General features: G+C 41.0%; 1 protein-coding gene and 6 non-coding genes across 9 annotated transcripts in view; 1 reads left to right on the top strand and 6 right to left on the bottom strand.

The window, feature by feature from the left end:
• Window positions 1-20,000, top strand: part of cacnb3a (calcium channel, voltage-dependent, beta 3a) — an 86,293-nt gene that overhangs the window by 20,882 nt on the left and 45,411 nt on the right. The gene's annotated exons all lie outside the window — the stretch shown is intronic.
• Window positions 593-666, bottom strand: trnan-guu (transfer RNA asparagine (anticodon GUU)). The gene has a single exon. It is a non-coding gene; the product is annotated as a tRNA-Asn (tRNA).
• trnak-cuu (transfer RNA lysine (anticodon CUU)) lies at window positions 895-967 on the bottom strand. The gene has a single exon. It is a non-coding gene; the product is annotated as a tRNA-Lys (tRNA).
• trnan-guu (transfer RNA asparagine (anticodon GUU)) lies at window positions 1,737-1,810 on the bottom strand. The gene has a single exon. It is a non-coding gene; the product is annotated as a tRNA-Asn (tRNA).
• Window positions 2,039-2,111, bottom strand: trnak-cuu (transfer RNA lysine (anticodon CUU)). The gene has a single exon. It is a non-coding gene; the product is annotated as a tRNA-Lys (tRNA).
• Window positions 2,880-2,953, bottom strand: trnan-guu (transfer RNA asparagine (anticodon GUU)). The gene has a single exon. It is a non-coding gene; the product is annotated as a tRNA-Asn (tRNA).
• Window positions 3,182-3,254, bottom strand: trnak-cuu (transfer RNA lysine (anticodon CUU)). Its single transcript has one exon. It is a non-coding gene; the product is annotated as a tRNA-Lys (tRNA).

Below are 20,000 nucleotides of genomic sequence, written 5' to 3'. Positions count from 1 at the left end.
GCCGAGTCGATGCTCGTTGCAGTTGGTGATGCTTGTTGTTTTTGAGCAGACCAGCGGCGTGATCAGAGCCCATCTCACAGTCACAGATGAATTAATGTGAGAAAATGCTTTTGGAGCCATTGGTCATTTCTGTCTCTTCACCATAGGTCTTGTAGTTTCTGCGCCTTTTAAGCATTATGTTGTGTAGTATGCGCACAGTCATGATAAGAAACGACAGTTGACAAAACCTTGTTGTGTAGTGTGAGCGCCACAGCGTTCCCGTTAGTCTCACAGTCCTCTGGTGTGAACTTGCCTTAATACAACAATCTAGTTCAGTCACGGTTTCCATTGGGTTTCGGTTCAGTCGTAGAGGTTTTTCCTTTGGTGGCACCAAGGTATGCCTTTTCACTGTTTTTTTAAACTCCGGGGCAGCGTGCTTGAACACTCGGACCAGTCAATCCTGTAAATAAACTCTCCAAAAAAGTCAGTAGAGTAGAATAGACGCAGAAGCAAGGCTTATTTGTCTTATGGTCGGCGATACCTTCATTGCTACAGATGGCTACAACGTCCAGGTGCTTCAGTTGCGCTCCGCTTGGCATTGAAAAGCTTCCGACGTCCCTGGGTGGGCTCGAACCACCAACCTTTCGGTTAACAGCCGAACGCGCTAACCGATTGCGCCACAGAGACAGACGAGGGAACACCGTGGGATGGTGGTGTAAAACGCGGAGGCCTGCACTTGACCGAGCGATGGGGTCACAACCATGTACGTAGGAGAGCTTGTTTTCTGAGAACCCAATTTTGCAACAGAAACCCAAGGACGCCTTTGTCAGAATTATTCCAAAAAGCTGTCCAATGATCACTTGGCCCGGAAGCCAGGGCTGCAGCGAAAAGCTCCAACAAGAAAAGCAGCTAACACACCCAACGTGGGGCTCGAACCCACGACCTTGAGATTAAGAGTCTCATGCTCTACCGACTGAGCTAGCCGGGCTTTCGCACGTGCATCCTTCTGGCTAATGTCAAGGTGTTCCCATCTTAAAGAAACGGCAATCACAGACGCCATGCATGTCGCGCGAGTAAAGCCAAGGTCACGCTACGCGGGTTCTGGAAGGATTTTGCTATCGCAGGTAGAACATTCAGGGCCTTCTGCAAAGACTCTGGCTCGTGGCCGAGTCGATAATCATTGCAGTTGGTGATGCTTGTTGTTTTTGAGCAGACCAGCGGCGTGATCAGAGCCCATCTCACAGTCACAGATGAATTAATGTGAGAAAATGCTTTTGGAGCCATTGGTCATTTCTGTCTCTTCACCATAGGTCTTGTAGTTTCTGCGCCTTTTAAGCATTATGTTGTGTAGTATGCGCACAGTCATGATAAGAAACGACAGTTGACAAAACCTTGTTGTGTAGTGTGAGCGCCACAGCGTTCCCGTTAGTCTCACAGTCCTCTGGTGTGAACTTGCCTTAATACAACAATCTAGTTCAGTCACGGTTTCCATTGGGTTTCGGTTCAGTCGTAGAGGTTTTTCCTTTTCCTTGTCGCAAGGTATGCCTTTTCACTGTTTTTTTAAACTCCGGGGCAGCGTGCTTGAACATTTGGACCAGTCAATCCTGTAAATAAACTCTCCAAAAAAGTCAGTAGAGTAGAATAGACGCAGAAGCAAGGCTTATTTGTCTTATGGTCGGCGATACCTTCATTGCTACAGATGGCTACAACGTCCAGGTGCTTCAGTTGCGCTCCGCTTGGCATTGAAAAGCTTCCGACGTCCCTGGGTGGGCTCGAACCACCAACCTTTCGGTTAACAGCCGAACGCGCTAACCGATTGCGCCACAGAGACAGACGAGGGAACACCGTGGGATGGTGGTGTAAAACGCGGAGGGCTGCACTTGACCGAGCGATGGGGTCACAACCATGTACGTAGGAGAGCTTGTTTTCTGAGAACCCAATTTTGCAACAGAAACCCAAGGACGCCTTTGTCAGAATTATTCCAAGAAGCTGTCCAATGATCACTTGGCCCGGAAGCCAGGGCTGCAGCGAAAAGCTCCAACAAGAAAAGCAGCTAACACGCCCAACGTGGGGCTCGAACCCACGACCCTGAGATTAAGAGTCTCATGCTCTACCGACTGAGCTAGCCGGGCTTTCGCACGTGCCTCCTTCTGGCTAATGTCAAGGTGTTCCCATCTTAAAGAAACGGCAATCACAGAAGCCTTGCATGTCGCGCGAGTAAAGCCAAGGTCACGCTACGCGGGTTCTGGACGGATTTTGCTATCGCAGGTAGAATATTCAGGGCCTTCTGCAAAGACTCTGGCTCGTGGCCGAGTCGATGCTCGTTGCAGTTGCTGATGCTTGTTGTTTTTGAGCAGACCAGCGGCGTGATCAGAGCCCATCTCACAGTCACAGATGAATTAATGTGAGAAAATGCTTTTGGAGCCATTGGTCATTTCTGTCTCTTCACCATAGGTCTTGTAGTTTCTGCGCCTTTTAAGCATTATGTTGTGTAGTATGCGCACAGTCATGATAAGAAACGACAGTTGACAAAACCTTGTTGTGTAGTGTGAGCGCCACAGCGTTCCCGTTAGTCTCACAGTCCTCTGGTGTGAACTTGCCTTAATACAACAATCTAGTTCAGTCACGGTTTCCATTGGGTTTCGGTTCAGTCGTAGAGGTTTTTCCTTTGGTGGCACCAAGGTATGCCTTTTCACTGTTTTTTTAAACTCCGGGGCAGCGTGCTTGAACACTCGGACCAGTCAATCCTGTAAATAAACTCTCCAAAAAAGTCAGTAGAGTAGAATAGACGCAGAAGCAAGGCTTATTTGTCTTATGGTCGGCGATACATTCATTGCTACAGATAGTTACAATGTCCAGGTGCTTCAGTTGCGCTCCGCTTGGCATTGAAAAGCTTCCGACGTCCCTGGGTGGGCTCGAACCACCAACCTTTCGGTTAACAGCCGAACGCGCTAACCGATTGCGCCACAGAGACAGACGAGGGAACACCGTGGGATGGTGGTGTAAAACGCGGAGGCCTGCACTTGACCGAGCGATGGGGTCACAACCATGTACGTAGGAGAGCTTGTTTTCTGAGAACCCAATTTTGCAACAGAAACCCAAGGACGCCTTTGTCAGAATTATTCCAAGAAGCTGTCCAATGATCACTTGGCCCGGAAGCCAGGGCTGCAGCGAAAAGCTCCAACAAGAAAAGCAGCTAACACGCCTAACGTGGGGCTCGAACCCACGACCCTGAGATTAAGAGTCTCATGCTCTACCGACTGAGCTAGCCGGGCTTTCGCACGTGCATCCTTCTGGCTAATGTCAAGGTGTTCCCATCTTAAAGAAACGGCAATCACAGACGCCATGCATGTCGCGCGAGTAAAGCCAAGGTCACGCTACGCGGGTTCTGGAAGGATTTTGCTATCGCAGGTAGAATATTCAGGGCCTTCTGCAAAGACTCTGGCTCGTGGCCGAGTCGATGCTCGTTGCAGTTGGTGATGCTTGTTGTTTTTGAGCAGACCAGCGGCGTGATCAGAGCCCATCTCACAGTCACAGATGAATTAATGTGAGAAAATGCTTTTGGAGCCATTGGTCATTTCTGTCTCTTCACCATAGGTCTTGTAGTTTCTGCGCCTTTTAAGCATTATGTTGTGTAGTATGCGCACAGTCATGATAAGAAACGACAGTTGACAAAACCTTGTTGTGTAGTGTGAGCGCCACAGCGTTCCCGTTAGTCTCACAGTCCTCTGGTGTGAACTTGCCTTAATACAACAATCTAGTTCAGTCACGGTTTCCATTGGGTTTCGGTTCAGTCGTAGAGGTTTTTCCTTTTCCTTGTCGCAAGGTATGCCTTTTCACTGTTTTTTTAAACTCCGGGGCAGCGTGCTTGAACATTTGGACCAGTCAATCCTGTAAATAAACTCTCAAAAAAAAGTCAGTAGAGTAGAATAGACGCAGAAGCAAGGCTTATTTGTCTTATGGTCGGCGATACCTTCATTGCTACAACGTCCAGGGGCTTCAGTTGCGCTCCGCTTGGCATTGAAAAGCTTCCGACGTCCCTGGGTGGGCTCAAACCACCAACCTTTCGGTTAACAGCCGAACGCGCTAACCGATTGCGCCAAAGCTGGGGAACAATAGTCTGTTAAGGGGGGGGGGAGAAAGGGAAGAAGGGGGAAGAAGGGAAAAAGAGGAAAAAAGAGAGAAAAAAGAGAGAAAAAAGGGGAAAAAAGGGAAAAAAGAAGAAAAAAGGATTTTTTATGACTTTCTCCTCCAACAGTTATGTTTTTGAATGTCTGCGACTACAATAAATAATTTTAAAAACTTTTTTTTTTCAGTTTTCTATGTTGTTTTCTATGTTTCTAGGTTGATCACAAGGTTGCCGGTTCGAATCCCACTGCTGCCCAAAAAATTTTTTTACTTGATGTAAATTTGTGTTTTTTATCAGTAAAAATCACATAAATAGTGTCCATATTATTGAAATCATTTCTGCTATGCCATTTTGAAATGTAAATAAACATTGTTTTAATGACATATTACTGATTCTGGATATTTACATTTCTGAGTTGTGCACTTTTAGTTTTAAATATATTTCTGCTCCAAGTTATATTAATATGCAATTTATCCATTTATTATTTAAGCATCTTGACATTCAAAACTTCTAGGCTCTTGTGAAAAAGGTTGTTATGATAATATAGCAAAGCAAAACACAAGGAGAGTGTTTTTTAATCATGTCCAAACTTTTTATTGTCAATCACAAGCAAGCGATTATTCATTAATTCCTTGATTCATTCACATTTTAATTATTTTAGTCATTATTCTGCATGTACAACAGAACAGACAACAGAACAATACATATAAATAACACTTTACAGTGTATGCGGCTCTTGTGCATTCTTTGTAAGTGCAAAAGAACAGAATAACAGTGAACTATACACATTAATAACACTTCACAGTGTCCGTGGCTCTTGTGCATTCTTTGTAAGTGCAAAAGAACATAATAACAGTGAATTATACACATTAATAACACTTCACAGTGTATGTGGCTCTTGTGCATTCTTTGTAAGTGCAAAAGAACATAATAAAAGTGAACTATACATATAAATAACACTTTACAGTGTATGTGGCTCTTGTGCATTCTTTGTAAGTGCAAAAGAACAGAATAACAGTGAATTATACACATTAATAACACTTCACAGTGTCCGTGGCTCTTGTGCATTCTTTGTAAGTGCAAAAGAACATAATAACAGTGAATTATACACATTAATAACACTTCACAGTGTATGTGGCTCTTGTGCATTCTTTGTAAGTGCAAAGGAACAGAATAACAGTGAACTATACACATAAATAACACTTTACAGTGTCCGTGGCTCTTGTGCATTCTTTTTAAGTGCAAAAGAATAGAATAACAGTGAACTATACACATTAATAACACTTTACAGTGTCCGTGGCTCTTGTGCATTCTTTTTAAGTGCAAAAGAATAGAATAACAGTGAACTATACACATTAATAACACTTCACAGTGTCCGTGGCTCTTGTGCATTCTTTGTAAGTGCAAAAGAATAGAATAACAGTGAACTATACACATAAATAACACTTCACAGTGTCCGTGGCTCTTGTGCATTCTTTGTAAGTGCAAAAAAAGAATAGAATAACAGTGAACTATACACATTAATAACACTTCACAGTGTCCGTGGCTCTTGTGCATTCTTTGTAAGTGCAAAAGAATAGAATAACAGTGAACTATACACATTAATAACACTTCACAGTGTATGTGGCTCTTGTGCATTCTTTGTAAGTGCAAAAGAATAGAATAACAGTGAACTATACACATTAATAACACTTCACAGTGTCCGTGGCTCTTGTGCATTCTTTGTAAGTGCAAAAGAATAGAATAACAGTGAACTATACACATTAATAACACTTCACAGTGTATGTGGCTCTTGTGCATTCTTTGTAAGTGCAAAAGAATAGAATAACAGTGAACTATACACATTAATAACACTTCACAGTGTCCGTGGCTCTTGTGCATTCTTTGTAAGTGCAAAAAAAGAATAGAATAACAGTGAACTATACACATAAATAACACTTCACAGTGTCCGTGGCTCTTGTGCATTCTTTGTAAGTGCAAAAGAATAGAATAACAGTGAACTATACACATTAATAACACTTCACAGTGTATGTGGCTCTTGTGCATTCTTTGTAAGTGCAAAAGAATAGAATAACAGTGAACTATACACATTAATAACACTTCACAGTGTCCGTGGCTCTTGTGCATTCTTTGTAAGTGCAAAAAAAGAATAGAATAACAGTGAACTATACACATTAATAACACTTCACAGTGTCCGTGGCTCTTGTGCATTCTTTGTAAGTGCAAAAGAATAGAATAACAGTGAACTATACACATTAATAACACTTCACAGTGTATGTGGCTCTTGTGCATTCTTTGTAAGTGCAAAAGAATAGAATAACAGTGAACTATACACATTAATAACACTTCACAGTGTCCGTGGCTCTTGTGCATTCTTTGTAAGTGCAAAAAAAGAATAGAATAACAGTGAACTATACACATAAATAACACTTCACAGTGTCCGTGGCTCTTGTGCGTTCTTTGTAAGTGCAAAAGAATAGAATAACAGTGAACTATACACATAAATAACACTTCACAGTGTATGTGGCTCTTGTGTATTCTTTGTAAGTGCAAAAGAACATAATAAAAGTGAACTATACATATAAATAACACTTTACAGTGTATGTGGCTCTTGTGCATTCTTTGTAAGTGCAAAAGAATAGAATAACAGTGAACTATACACATAAATAACACTTCACAGTGTATGTGGCTCTTCTGCATTCTTTGTAAGTGCAAAAGAACATAATAACAGTGAATTATACACATTAATAACACTTCACAGTGTCCGTGGCTCTTGTGCATTCTTTGTAAGTGCAAAAGAACATAATAACAGTGAATTATACACATTAATAACACTTCACAGTGTCCGTGGCTCTTGTGCATTCTTTGTAAGTGCAAAAGAACATAATAACAGTGAATTATACACATTAATAACACTTCACAGTGTCCGTGGCTCTTGTGCATTCTTTGTAAGTGCAAAAGAACAGAATAACAGTGAATTATACACATTAATAACACTTCACAGTGTCCGTGGCTCTTGTGCATTCTTTGTAAGTGCAAAAGAACATAATAACAGTGAATTATACACATTAATAACACTTCACAGTGTCCGTGGCTCTTGTGCATTCTTTGTAAGTGCAAAAGAATAGAATAACAGTGAACTATACACATAAATAACACTTCACAGTGTATGTGGCTCTTCTGCATTCTTTGTAAGTGCAAAAGAATAGAATAACAGTGAACTATACACATTAATAACACTTTACAGTGTCCGTGGCTCTTGTGCATTCTTTTTAAGTGCAAAAGAATAGAATAAAAGTGAACTATACATATAAATAACACTTTACAGTGTATGTGGCTCTTGTGCATTCTTTGTAAGTGCAAAAGAATAGAATAACAGTGAACTATACACATTAATAACACTTCACAGTGTATGTGGCTCTTGTGTATTCTTTGTAAGTGCAAAAGAACATAATAAAAGTGAACTATACATATAAATAACACTTTACAGTGTATGTGGCTCTTGTGCATTCTTTGTAAGTGCAAAAGAATAGAATAACAGTGAACTATACACATTAATAACACTTCACAGTGTATGTGGCTCTTGTGTATTCTTTGTAAGTGCAAAAGAACATAATAAAAGTGAACTATACATATAAATAACACTTTACAGTGTATGTGGCTCTTGTGCATTCTTTGTAAGTGCAAAAGAATAGAATAACAGTGAACTATACACATTAATAACACTTCACAGTGTCCGTGGCTCTTGTGTATTCTTTGTAAGTGCAAAAGAACATAATAAAAGTGAACTATACATATAAATAACACTTTACAGTGTATGTGGCTCTTGTGCATTCTTTGTAAGTGCAAAAGAATAGAATAACAGTGAACTATACACATTAATAACACTTCACAGTGTCCGTGGCTCTTGTGCATTCTTTGTAAGTGCAAAAAAAGAATAGAATAACAGTGAACTATACACATTAATAACACTTCACAGTGTCCGTGGCTCTTGTGCATTCTTTGTAAGTGCAAAAGAATAGAATAACAGTGAACTATACACATAAATAACACTTCACAGTGTCCGTGGCTCTTGTGCGTTCTTTGTAAGTGCAAAAGAATAGAATAACAGTGAACTATACACATAAATAACACTTCACAGTGTATGTGGCTCTTGTGCATTCTTTGTAAGTGCAAAAAAAGAATAGAATAACAGTGAACTATACACATTAATAACACTTCACAGTGTATGTGGCTCTTGTGTATTCTTTGTAAGTGCAAAAGAACATAATAAAAGTGAACTATACACATAAATAACACTTCACAGTGTATGTGGCTCTTGTGCATTCTTTGTAAGTGCAAAAAAAGAATAGAATAACAGTGAACTATACACATTAATAACACTTCACAGTGTATGTGGCTCTTGTGCATTCTTTGTAAGTGCAAAAGAACAGAATAACAGTGAATTATACACATTAATAACACTTCACAGTGTCCGTGGCTCTTGTGCATTCTTTGAAAGTGCAAAAGAACATAATAACAGTGAATTATACACATTAATAACACTTCACAGTGTATGTGGCTCTTGTGCATTCTTTGTAAGTGCAAAAGAATAGAATAACAGTGAACTATACACATAAATAACACTTCACAGTGTATGTGGCTCTTGTGCATTCTTTGTAAGTGCAAAAGAACATAATAAAAGTGAACTATACATATAAATAACACTTTACAGTGTATGTGGCTCTTGTGCATTCTTTGTAAGTGCAAAAGAATAGAATAACAGTGAACTATACACATTAATAACACTTCACAGTGTCCGTGGCTCTTGTGCATTCTTTTTAAGTGCAAAAGAATAGAATAAAAGTGAACTATACATATAAATAACACTTTACAGTGTATGTGGCTCTTGTGCATTCTTTGTAAGTGCAAAAGAATAGAATAACAGTGAACTATACACATTAATAACACTTCACAGTGTATGTGGCTCTTGTGTATTCTTTGTAAGTGCAAAAGAACATAATAAAAGTGAACTATACATATAAATAACACTTTACAGTGTATGTGGCTCTTGTGCATTCTTTGTAAGTGCAAAAGAATAGAATAACAGTGAACTATACACATTAATAACACTTCACAGTGTCCGTGGCTCTTGTGTATTCTTTGTAAGTGCAAAAGAACATAATAAAAGTGAACTATACATATAAATAACACTTTACAGTGTATGTGGCTCTTGTGCATTCTTTGTAAGTGCAAAAGAATAGAATAACAGTGAACTATACACATTAATAACACTTCACAGTGTCCGTGGCTCTTGTGCATTCTTTGTAAGTGCAAAAAAAGAATAGAATAACAGTGAACTATACACATAAATAACACTTCACAGTGTCCGTGGCTCTTGTGCGTTCTTTGTAAGTGCAAAAGAATAGAATAACAGTGAACTATACACATAAATAACACTTCACAGTGTATGTGGCTCTTGTGCATTCTTTGTAAGTGCAAAAAAAGAATAGAATAACAGTGAACTATACACATTAATAACACTTCACAGTGTATGTGGCTCTTGTGTATTCTTTGTAAGTGCAAAAGAACATAATAAAAGTGAACTATACATATAAATAACACTTTACAGTGTATGTGGCTCTTGTGCATTCTTTGTAAGTGCAAAAGAACAGAATAACAGTGAATTATACACATTAATAACACTTCACAGTGTCCGTGGCTCTTGTGCATTCTTTGAAAGTGCAAAAGAACATAATAACAGTGAACTATACACATTAATAACACTTCACAGTGTATGTGGCTCTTGTGCATTCTTTGTAAGTGCAAAAGAATAGAATAACAGTGAACTATACACATTAATAACACTTCACAGTGTCCGTGGCTCTTGTGCATTCTTTGTAAGTGCAAAAAAAGAATAGAATAACAGTGAACTATACACATTAATAACACTTCACAGTGTATGTGGCTCTTGTGCATTCTTTGTAAGTGCAAAAGAATAGAATAACAGTGAACTATACACATAAATAACACTTTACAGTGTCCGTGGCTCTTGTGCATTCTTTGTAAGTGCAAAAGAATAGAATAACAGTGAACTATACACATAAATAACACTTCACAGTGTCCGTGGCTCTTGTGCGTTCTTTGTAAGTGCAAAAGAATAGAATAACAGTGAACTATACACATTAATAACACTTTACAGTGTATGTGGCTCTTGTGCATTCTTTGTAAGTGCAAAAAAAGAATAGAATAACAGTGAACTATACACATTAATAACACTTCACAGTGTCCGTGGCTCTTGTGCATTCTTTGTAAGTGCAAAAGAATAGAATAACAGTGAACTATACACATAAATAACACTTCACAGTGTCCGTGGCTCTTGTGCGTTCTTTGTAAGTGCAAAAGAATAGAATAACAGTGAACTATACACATAAATAACACTTCACAGTGTCCGTGGCTCTTGTGCATTCTTTTTAAGTGCAAAAGAATAGAATAACAGTGAACTATACACATTAATAACACTTCACAGTGTATGTGGCTCTTGTGCATTCTTTGTAAGTGCAAAAAAAGAATAGAATAACAGTGAACTATACACATTAATAACACTTCACAGTGTATGTGGCTCTTGTGTATTCTTTGTAAGTGCAAAAGAACATAATAAAAGTGAACTATACATATAAATAACACTTTACAGTGTATGTGGCTCTTGTGCATTCTTTGTAAGTGCAAAAGAACAGAATAACAGTGAATTATACACATTAATAACACTTCACAGTGTCCGTGGCTCTTGTGCATTCTTTGAAAGTGCAAAAGAACATAATAACAGTGAATTATACACATTAATAACACTTCACAGTGTATGTGGCTCTTGTGCATTCTTTGTAAGTGCAAAAGAATAGAATAACAGTGAACTATACACATAAATAACACTTCACAGTGTATGTGGCTCTTCTGCATTCTTTGTAAGTGCAAAAGAATAGAATAACAGTGAACTATACACATAAATAACACTTTACAGTGTCCGTGGCTCTTGTGCATTCTTTTTAAGTGCAAAAGAATAGAATAACAGTGAACTATACACATTAATAACACTTTACAGTGTCCGTGGCTCTTGTGCATTCTTTTTAAGTGCAAAAGAATAGAATAACAGTGAACTATACACATTAATAACACTTCACAGTGTCCGTGGCTCTTGTGCATTCTTTGTAAGTGCAAAAGAATAGAATAACAGTGAACTATACACATAAATAACACTTCACAGTGTATGTGGCTCTTGTGCATTCTTTGTAAGTGCAAAAGAATAGAATAACAGTGAACTATACACATTAATAACACTTCACAGTGTCCGTGGCTCTTGTGCATTCTTTGTAAGTGCAAAAAAAGAATAGAATAACAGTGAACTATACACATTAATAACACTTCACAGTGTCCGTGGCTCTTGTGCATTCTTTGTAAGTGCAAAAGAATAGAATAACAGTGAACTATACACATTAATAACACTTCACAGTGTCCGTGGCTCTTGTGCATTCTTTGTAAGTGCAAAAAAAGAATAGAATAACAGTGAACTATACACATTAATAACACTTCACAGTGTCCGTGGCTCTTGTGCATTCTTTGTAAGTGCAAAAGAATAGAATAACAGTGAACTATACACATAAATAACACTTCACAGTGTCCGTGGCTCTTGTGCGTTCTTTGTAAGTGCAAAAGAATAGAATAACAGTGAACTATACACATAAATAACACTTCACAGTGTCCGTGGCTCTTGTGCGTTCTTTGTAAGTGCAAAATAATAGAATAACAGTGAACTATACACATTAATAACACTTCACAGTGTCCGTGGCTCTTGTGCGTTCTTTGTAAGTGCAAAAGAACATAATAACAGTGAACTATATACATTGATAACCTTTTACAGTGTCCATGGCTATCATTAAGTCTTTGCAAGTGCAAAAAAGAAAAAGAACTATATACACACTAAGAGTTTTTATTTTTTTTTATTTCCTCCAACCACTGCTCCTTTGTAACTGTTTCTACAGAGGGGCAGTATATCACCCCCTTGTACTGGCTATGCCCAGTATCAGCTGTTCTGAACTGCCCGCATTTTTTGCATGTGTTGTGTGGCACATGACGGGTCATTTTTCGAACTGGCGGAGCAGCAGCAGGAGGGGCAGGATGTGCAGCGGAAAGGCTGACCCTGAGAGACTGTGGAGCAGCAACCAGGACAGGCCCTGTGAGTCCCTGTGAGACCATTGGCGTCACCATGACCAATTGAGGGCCCGGAGGTGGAGCAGGGAAAAGTTGCCGCCGGGTTTGTTGTTGCTCAGCTGGCGTTGTCAACACCACTGGGGCTGAAGGGATTCTCCTTTTCCTCTTCACCTGTGCCTGGCCCACAGTGCTGCTGGGCATGTGGTACTGGTGAGCCGGACCTGACTGGGGGGGTGCAGACGGGGGGCGCACATGGGCAGGGAGTAAAGGATCAGCCGCCACAGACAACCTACTAGGCAGTCGCAGCCCTTGCTTTGATACTGCAGTGTCATGTTTAGCTACCCTTTTGTTGTGCCACTGAACTAGCGTGGTGTGGCTAACGTTCACCAGCTGCAGGTTGGTCTGCTGCATAACAGCGGCACTGTCCAGAATGCGCAGCCTGATATTCCTGTAGTCCTCCAGGATGAGGTCCCATCTGGACTTTGTGCTATCCCCCTTCTTCCTGGGACTCTTATAGATAGCACAGAGCCTGATAAAAATTGTCTCAACCAGGCGACAACAATCAGGCCACTGGGCAAGTGGGGCAGTGGTGGTGAGTGCCTGCCTCTTTACACTCTCCACCCCTGGAGTGAACTCCTGCCTCTTCTTGGAGGTCTTGTACCTCCCTGTGTTCTGCTTGATCTGGTATCTGGCAGCAAACACCACCCTCTGCCTGTCATACTCCAGCAGGTTCTGCCAAAGAGCAACAATATTGCTCACCTAAGCAGAAAGAGCATATGATACACAGCATATGAGAAAACAAAACATGTGCAAATGTTAATGCATGACAGGGCAAAGATGGAAAGTAGAGAAAGTTGAATGCTCCTGACCTGCTGGTTGGTGAGGGCCAGAAAGGGCTGGTTTCTAAGCTCCATGAGATACTCCACCAGGCTGTCGACTCTGTCCATGCCTGGCATACCAGAGCTATCCAAACACTAAAAAAAAAACAGACAGTGAAGTGGGACAATAAACAAATACATATATACATATTCCTTCTTTTTGTTGACCAGCATTAAACTTCACACTCTTGGAAATCTCAGATACAGGTCAGTCAGTTTCTATGGGTTTTTCCTAACATTTACATGTTTTACATTTACAGTTACATAACCACAATGATTTCTGATTTTGTAATAAGGTATTTACACACCACAGACTCCTCTGAAGATGTCGAGGCACTTGGCGTGGAGATGGCAGCAGGCTGGGTGGAGGAGGCAGCAGAGGAAGCAACCATGGTGGAAGAGGCAGCAGTCATGGTTGGGGCAACAGCCTGGGAGGAGGAAGCAGCCAGGGCAGCAGCCATGGTGTAAGAGGCAACCGACTGGGCAGAGGGGCCAGCAGTCTGGGTGTAGGAGGCTGCAGGCTGGGCAGAGGGGCCAGCAGTCTGGTTGTAGGCGGCAGCAGGCTGAGTGGAGGAGGCAGCAGGCTGGGCAGAGGGGCTAGCAGGCTGAGTGGAGGAGGCAGCAGGCTGGGCAGAGGGGCTAGCAGGCTGAGTGGAGGAGGCAGCAGCCATGGTGAATGAGGCAGCAGGCTGGGCAGAGGGGACAGCAGGCTTAGTGGAGGAGAGAGACTCAGAGGAGGGCAGAAATTGGGAGGAGACAGAGAAGCTTGGGTCATCGGTAAGACTTGACACAGTAACATCATGTGTTTCGTCTTCCCCGAAGCCCTCGTCTTCTTCTGCCTCGTCTTCATCCACATCCTCCAGCATGTTCTCTGTCTCTTCTGAGTCAGGGTCCACTACCAGGGGCTGTCCAGTCTGACTAAGGAGGTAGTCAACACCAAGAAGCTCTCCTGTAAAGAAAAAGTTTGGAAACCATAAATATTTTTCAATTTTCTTGAAAGAAGTCTTTTATGTGCATCAAGCCTGCAAAAATACAACAAAGAAGAGTTATACTGTAAAATTTTATTGTAATATTTAAAATAGTACTTTTCTATTTTAATATACTTCTAAAATCTAATTGATTTTATGATGCAAAGCTGAATTTATCATCATCATTACTCAAGTCTTCAGTGTCACATGGTCCTTTAGAAATCATTATAATGTTGGAAATGGTTGTGCTGCTTGATGCTTTTTATATTCTGTGATACTTTTTCAGGATTCACTTATAAATTAACATTTTAAAAAGAACAGCATCACTTAAAATAGAAATATTTTGTAACAATAATCATGTGACTCAAGACTGGAGTAATGATGTGAAAATTCATTGTTGCATCACAGAAATAAATTATACTTTAAAGCATATTAAAATTGTTTAAACAAATCATTTTAAGAATTTTCACAATATTACTGTTTTTTGGGGGAATTATTAAAAGTAAAGACTTAATGTTTAGTTAGAACATTGAAAACCCACAAACCAAAAAATATTATGCAGCCAGATAAGGGTATATACCAGTATATTTGGCAGGGGGCCTGAAAGTTGGCACAAATGGCCGACCAAACACCTTCAGGCTGTTGGTGTTGACGCAGTGGGCCATATCCCCGAAGTAGGTGAGAAGAGAGGCTGGCTTGCTGGTCACTGCTGCAGTCCCTCGATCCTGATTCCACCTGTTCAGGCCTTCCAGGAGGTAGAGCTGGAAATTCAGCGCATTAGCACTGGTTCCTAGAAGAAGAACAAGACATTTATACCAATAAAAAATAACTTACCATTCAATCTGAATAATGCATAGAAATTATTTAAAAATATAGAAAAAAACAATCATTATTTAAAACATCATACATGTGAGACACCAACCTGGAATGAACCTGTTCAGGTGGCAATGAAAAGACTCCAGGGATGTGGACCCTCTGGCACACCGATACCTGGTCAGGATGACCCCTGATTTTTTTGTGGTGCCCATCTCTGTGTAAAGTGCCACTCCTGGCAAGTCCTGGATGCACTTGACATGGCGTTTCTGCACACGCCAGATGTGCTCCATGCGCACCTCATCCAGGAGTGGCACACCCATAAGGTCCCTCCCATTTGCCCCTCCCAGCTCCTGCAGCAACCTCTCAATGAGTTGTATGGTGGCCTCTTCACCGCGCGTCCTCCTGCGGCAGTAAAGGCTGAGGTCCTTTTTACTGATGCTCCTGTCCACCAGGACATCAGTAATACCTGGCACACCCTCCTGCATCAGCTGCAGTCTTTTTGCCTGCCGCAACAGGCTGAGGTCCCCAGCATCCCACTCAAAGATGCAGGCAGACAGGCATCCCATGAAGGTGGGGTAGAGGGGATGGGCATCGGTGGTGCAGCCCACGGCCAGCCTTCTCATAAAGTGCCAGATATCCAGTCGTATGTGGAGGTCTGGCCATTGCCCAAACCTGGTCTGCAGCTTGCTGGTTGCACCCTCACTCATGACGCAGCAGCCACAATCCACATACAGCAGAACCGGGGGTGGAACTGCTGCCTGGCGGTACCTCTCCATGACACCAGCCACCATCCTGTCCAGTCCTGGCCCCTCCTGCACTGACAGGACACTGGTCACTATCTGGCCAAACTCGTTTCCTATCGAGGAAACCCAGAGTGCTGTCCCCCGTCCATGGCCAGCCAGCTTTTTTGTGATCTGAAATTTAAAAATGTAATGACACATTCATGATGTAATATTATCACTGAAAACAACATTACAGTTTTTCTCAGTCGCTTTGACAGATTTTTCCAAACAGTCTTTGCATTTCTCTGAACTTTAAGTGCAGTTGTCACAAATGTTAAATGTTACACTAAACCAGAAAATGTAATTAATGCTTCAAAGTCTAATTATTGTGTCTCTAAATAGGTGACAAAAAGGTGTTTTTGTGATCATGTGTCACACTGATCAAAATGTTTAGATGTTTTTTCACCATGGATATATACTTGTTATAAACAATTGTGACGGTCCTCTGGGTCTGTTTTGCTTAGCTGGCTGTGGGGCAGACTTATGAGGTAATCATCATGTGAAATACCTGCAGAGTAGGATATAAGAGTTTTTGGTTCTCTGATTTGGCCCCCTTATGTTACCCTCTGGCTTTTCATTAGTTTTGGGTTGCTCTGTTGTGATTATTTTTCTGCTTTATGTATTTGTTTAGTTTTGGGTTTTATGTTAGCAGGCCTATTTGTTATGTTTATTATTTTGCATTACTTACTCAGTCTTTATTTACGTCTTAATAGCAGTGCTTTCAATGTTAATTATTATGAGTTGTAAACTTAATTTTTGTTAATAAATATTTTTACATTTACATTCGCTTTCGTTGCCTCCCTTATTTCTGGCGGTTCTGAGATGATCGTGACACAAATTTCATGGATTTGTTTTGTTGACTATCTGCTTCATATTCTATACAAGAATGTAAGTTTTGTTTGTGTATTACACTGAGCATTTTAAATACAGATTCAGACAATAGGTACAAATTCAATAAAAGCCAATATTCCAGTATATACACACACAAAAAAACATTACATTAACATTAGGATTTATACCTTACATTTATGTTTGCAGAAATAGTATGTTTACATTAAAGTTCAGGTATACCTGTAAACATGTAAAAATTCTCAGTTGCTTGTTAATTCAAACTCACTGTTTTGAGAAAAAAATATTTATTACCTTTTTGGTGGAATCCATCTTTAAGATGGTGCCAAAAGTTGATGTGATGTTGGCCTTTATATGGTCTATACGGCAGAGGATGTCCCTGCCGTATACTGACAGCAGCCAACGACTGGTGGGGATGTCGATGGGCTCTGGAGGCTCCTGGCAGACCACTGGAAAGAGGCTGGGTCGATCGACAAAGTAAGCACACTCCCCAACATAGTGTGCCAACCGATTCAGCCATTCCTCCCCATGGTTCTCCTTTAACTGCCTCACCAATCGAGCTGGACTATTGCCCAGCGTCCGGTCCCGAAGCAGCCTAATGACACGGATGTCACAGGCATACCTGAAATGCACATTGTTGCTGTGATTAGTTAAATTGCGGGGGCAGTCTTTCCAAACAACATATTTTTTACACTGATTTACTCACTTTCGGGTCAGGATCAGCCGGAACATTTTCTGGTGAGGCAGGTCAAGCTGGTCCCGGACAGTCTGACTTGTTGACAGATAGTTGAGAGAACACACAGTGCACCTGAGAGTCTCTGTCACCATCAGGTAATATCTGTCAATGTCCAGGACCTTCCGAGCCCTCTTGTGGACACCATAGCCTGTCAGGTTCTTGCCACAAGCTGGGCAGGATACCCGCACCTTCCACAGGTGGTAGGGCATCCACACCATCAACCGATGAGTGAAGAACCGGTCAGGAGTTGGTGTCTGGTGGTAAATAAGGGCTGGGACAGGGGGCTCATACCACAGCTTCAAATCTGGCCGCAGCTTCCCAGAGTGAAATAAGGTGTTTGCAATCCAGCGCTGGTCCTGCACAGGGATGGTCTTGCTCATTTCACCTGGCAACCAGAATGAAGCTGGGGCCCCAGCAGGGGCTGGCTGGACTCCTCCAGGCTCCTCCTGTTTGGAAGACAATTTGTTTATTGTATAAATAAAGGCTGCACTAATGTACACCACAGCCTGTCCACCAGTTTTTTTTTTATTGCTTTGGTGGAATTTTCACAAGCAATTGGTAATTTTTGAAAAACTTTTATAATCAAATCACAGATAATAAAAGTGCACCCTTTTTTCTAAACATTTCAGCGAATTTTCGATTGTGTTAGAATAATACACTAATACACTAAACCACAAAGTATCCTTTTCACTACACAAAATAAGTATTTTATCCATATACATGTTTAATTCATAATAACTGCCTTTCATAAAACCCTTACTATCAAACGTTTCATCTCTTCTCGTTTAGCTTCACTAGAATTAAAGCATTAGATTAGGTTTTGAAAGAGCTGTGTGGAGTTTTGAAAATGTACGCCTTACTTGTGAAAATAGTACCAAAGTGTATATTTAAAAATGTTAAATTGGTGCGGCTGTACTCACAGAGGGTGGAGCAGGACTGGGGGTCCTCACAGAGGGTGGAGAAGGACAGGGGGTCCTCACAGAGGGTGGAGAAGGACAGGGGGTCCTCACAGAGGGTGGAGAAGTATGGGGGGTCCTCACAGAGGCTGAAGCAGGACTGGGGGTCCTCGCAGAGGGTGGAGAAGGACGGGGGGTCCTCACAGAGGGTGGTGAAGGATGGTGGAGCCTCACAGAGGGTGAAGCAGGACTGGGGGTCCTCACAGAGGGTGGAGCAGGACTGGGGGTCCTCACAGAGGGTGGAGCAGGACTGGGGGTCCTCACAGAGGGTGGAGCAGGACTGGGGGCCCTAACCGAGAATGTGCTGGGGGTCCTAATAGTGGATGGAGAAGGGGTGGCGGTCCTCACAGAGGATGGAGGAGAGGGGCTGGGAGGAGAAGGACTGGGGGTCCTTGAAGAGGGTGGAGGAGAGGGGCTGGGGCTCCTTCGATCCACTAAATTTGGCTTTACTGAAGCCGAATGGGACCCACCAAACCGTGATTTAGTGAACTAAGAAGAGAAACAAAGTTAATTCCATAATGCAACTTGAAGTTAGACAGCGTTATTTTAACTACAAACAATTAAGTAAACATTAATTACATATAGAATATTCACCATTGACAAACTTGGAGGGGGCCTCAGGAAGGTCCGTGGGGCAGTGGCCGTGTCTGAAGCTTCAGACTGTGGGGCAATTGTGCCAGTAGCTGTGTCTGAAGCCTTAGACTGTGGAGGTGCGAGTGTAGATGAAGCGGCAGGCTGCTAAAACACCAGCAGAATGGAATAAGGTGTAGTGAAACAGCATTTTAACAGATATGTGATGCAACATTAAATGTAACTTTCAAATAGATCACCTTAGTGGTGTGGAAACCACACTTGCAGGTCATGGACCCTCCAAAGAGGGTGGTCTGTCCATGGGCCTGCATGGGGCATTTCTCAATCTGAAAATATAAGAATCATTATTTACTGATGTTTTCTGCATTTTCAGGTGACATGCATTCAACATAATAAATACTGAAATACAGGTAACTTTGCTTTACCTTCTGGTAGAGGTCATACCACTTCCGCTGCCTTGGGGAAGGTCTATTTCCTCCTCCAGATGGCCAAACTCCAGAGCTGGCAAAAGCCCTCAACCGTGCCATCCACTCGCCATCTCCCATAGCCTTGTGGCTCTTTGGCTTTGTGCTCATCTGAACATAACAAGGAAATAATAGTAAACAAGTGTATTTTTGCATATCCTGGACAACTAAACCTTTTTTTATCAAATAATAATGATAACAGCTATAAAATATTTTATGGTTTTTTTTTAACTAGTGGCTTTTTAGCATGCATATTACTAGAATATTGACTGTTAATTAGTGATTATTAAACACATATTAATGTCTTATTCTGCATGACCTTATTTTACATTATTTATCCTACCAAATACCTAAACATAATAACTAATTTACTGACTATTAATAAAGTAAAGCATTAAAGAATGAGCTTTTTAAGGGAAAAGTCATAGTTAATCCCCATACTAAAGTGTTGCCAAACAAATTAATTAAAAAACAAAAATTCAAGCTAACTAAATGATGTACAATTAGCCATGGTTTTACTACAAAAACCATGTATAGTTAAACCATGGTAACCACAAACCTTGGTTTGTTTTACTAACCGCAGTTTAACCATTATATTCACAGTAAAAACTGTGTTTATACAAATAGAATCAATCCACCAACCAAAATTATGCTTACTGCACTTTTAC

Source organism: Paramisgurnus dabryanus, chromosome 21, assembly GCF_030506205.2.
Source record: "Paramisgurnus dabryanus chromosome 21, PD_genome_1.1, whole genome shotgun sequence".
In the NCBI taxonomy this organism is placed as follows: domain Eukaryota; kingdom Metazoa; phylum Chordata; class Actinopteri; order Cypriniformes; family Cobitidae; genus Paramisgurnus; species Paramisgurnus dabryanus.
The sequence above is the reverse complement of the archived record's forward strand: the minus strand, read 5'-3'. Positions and strand labels throughout refer to the sequence as shown.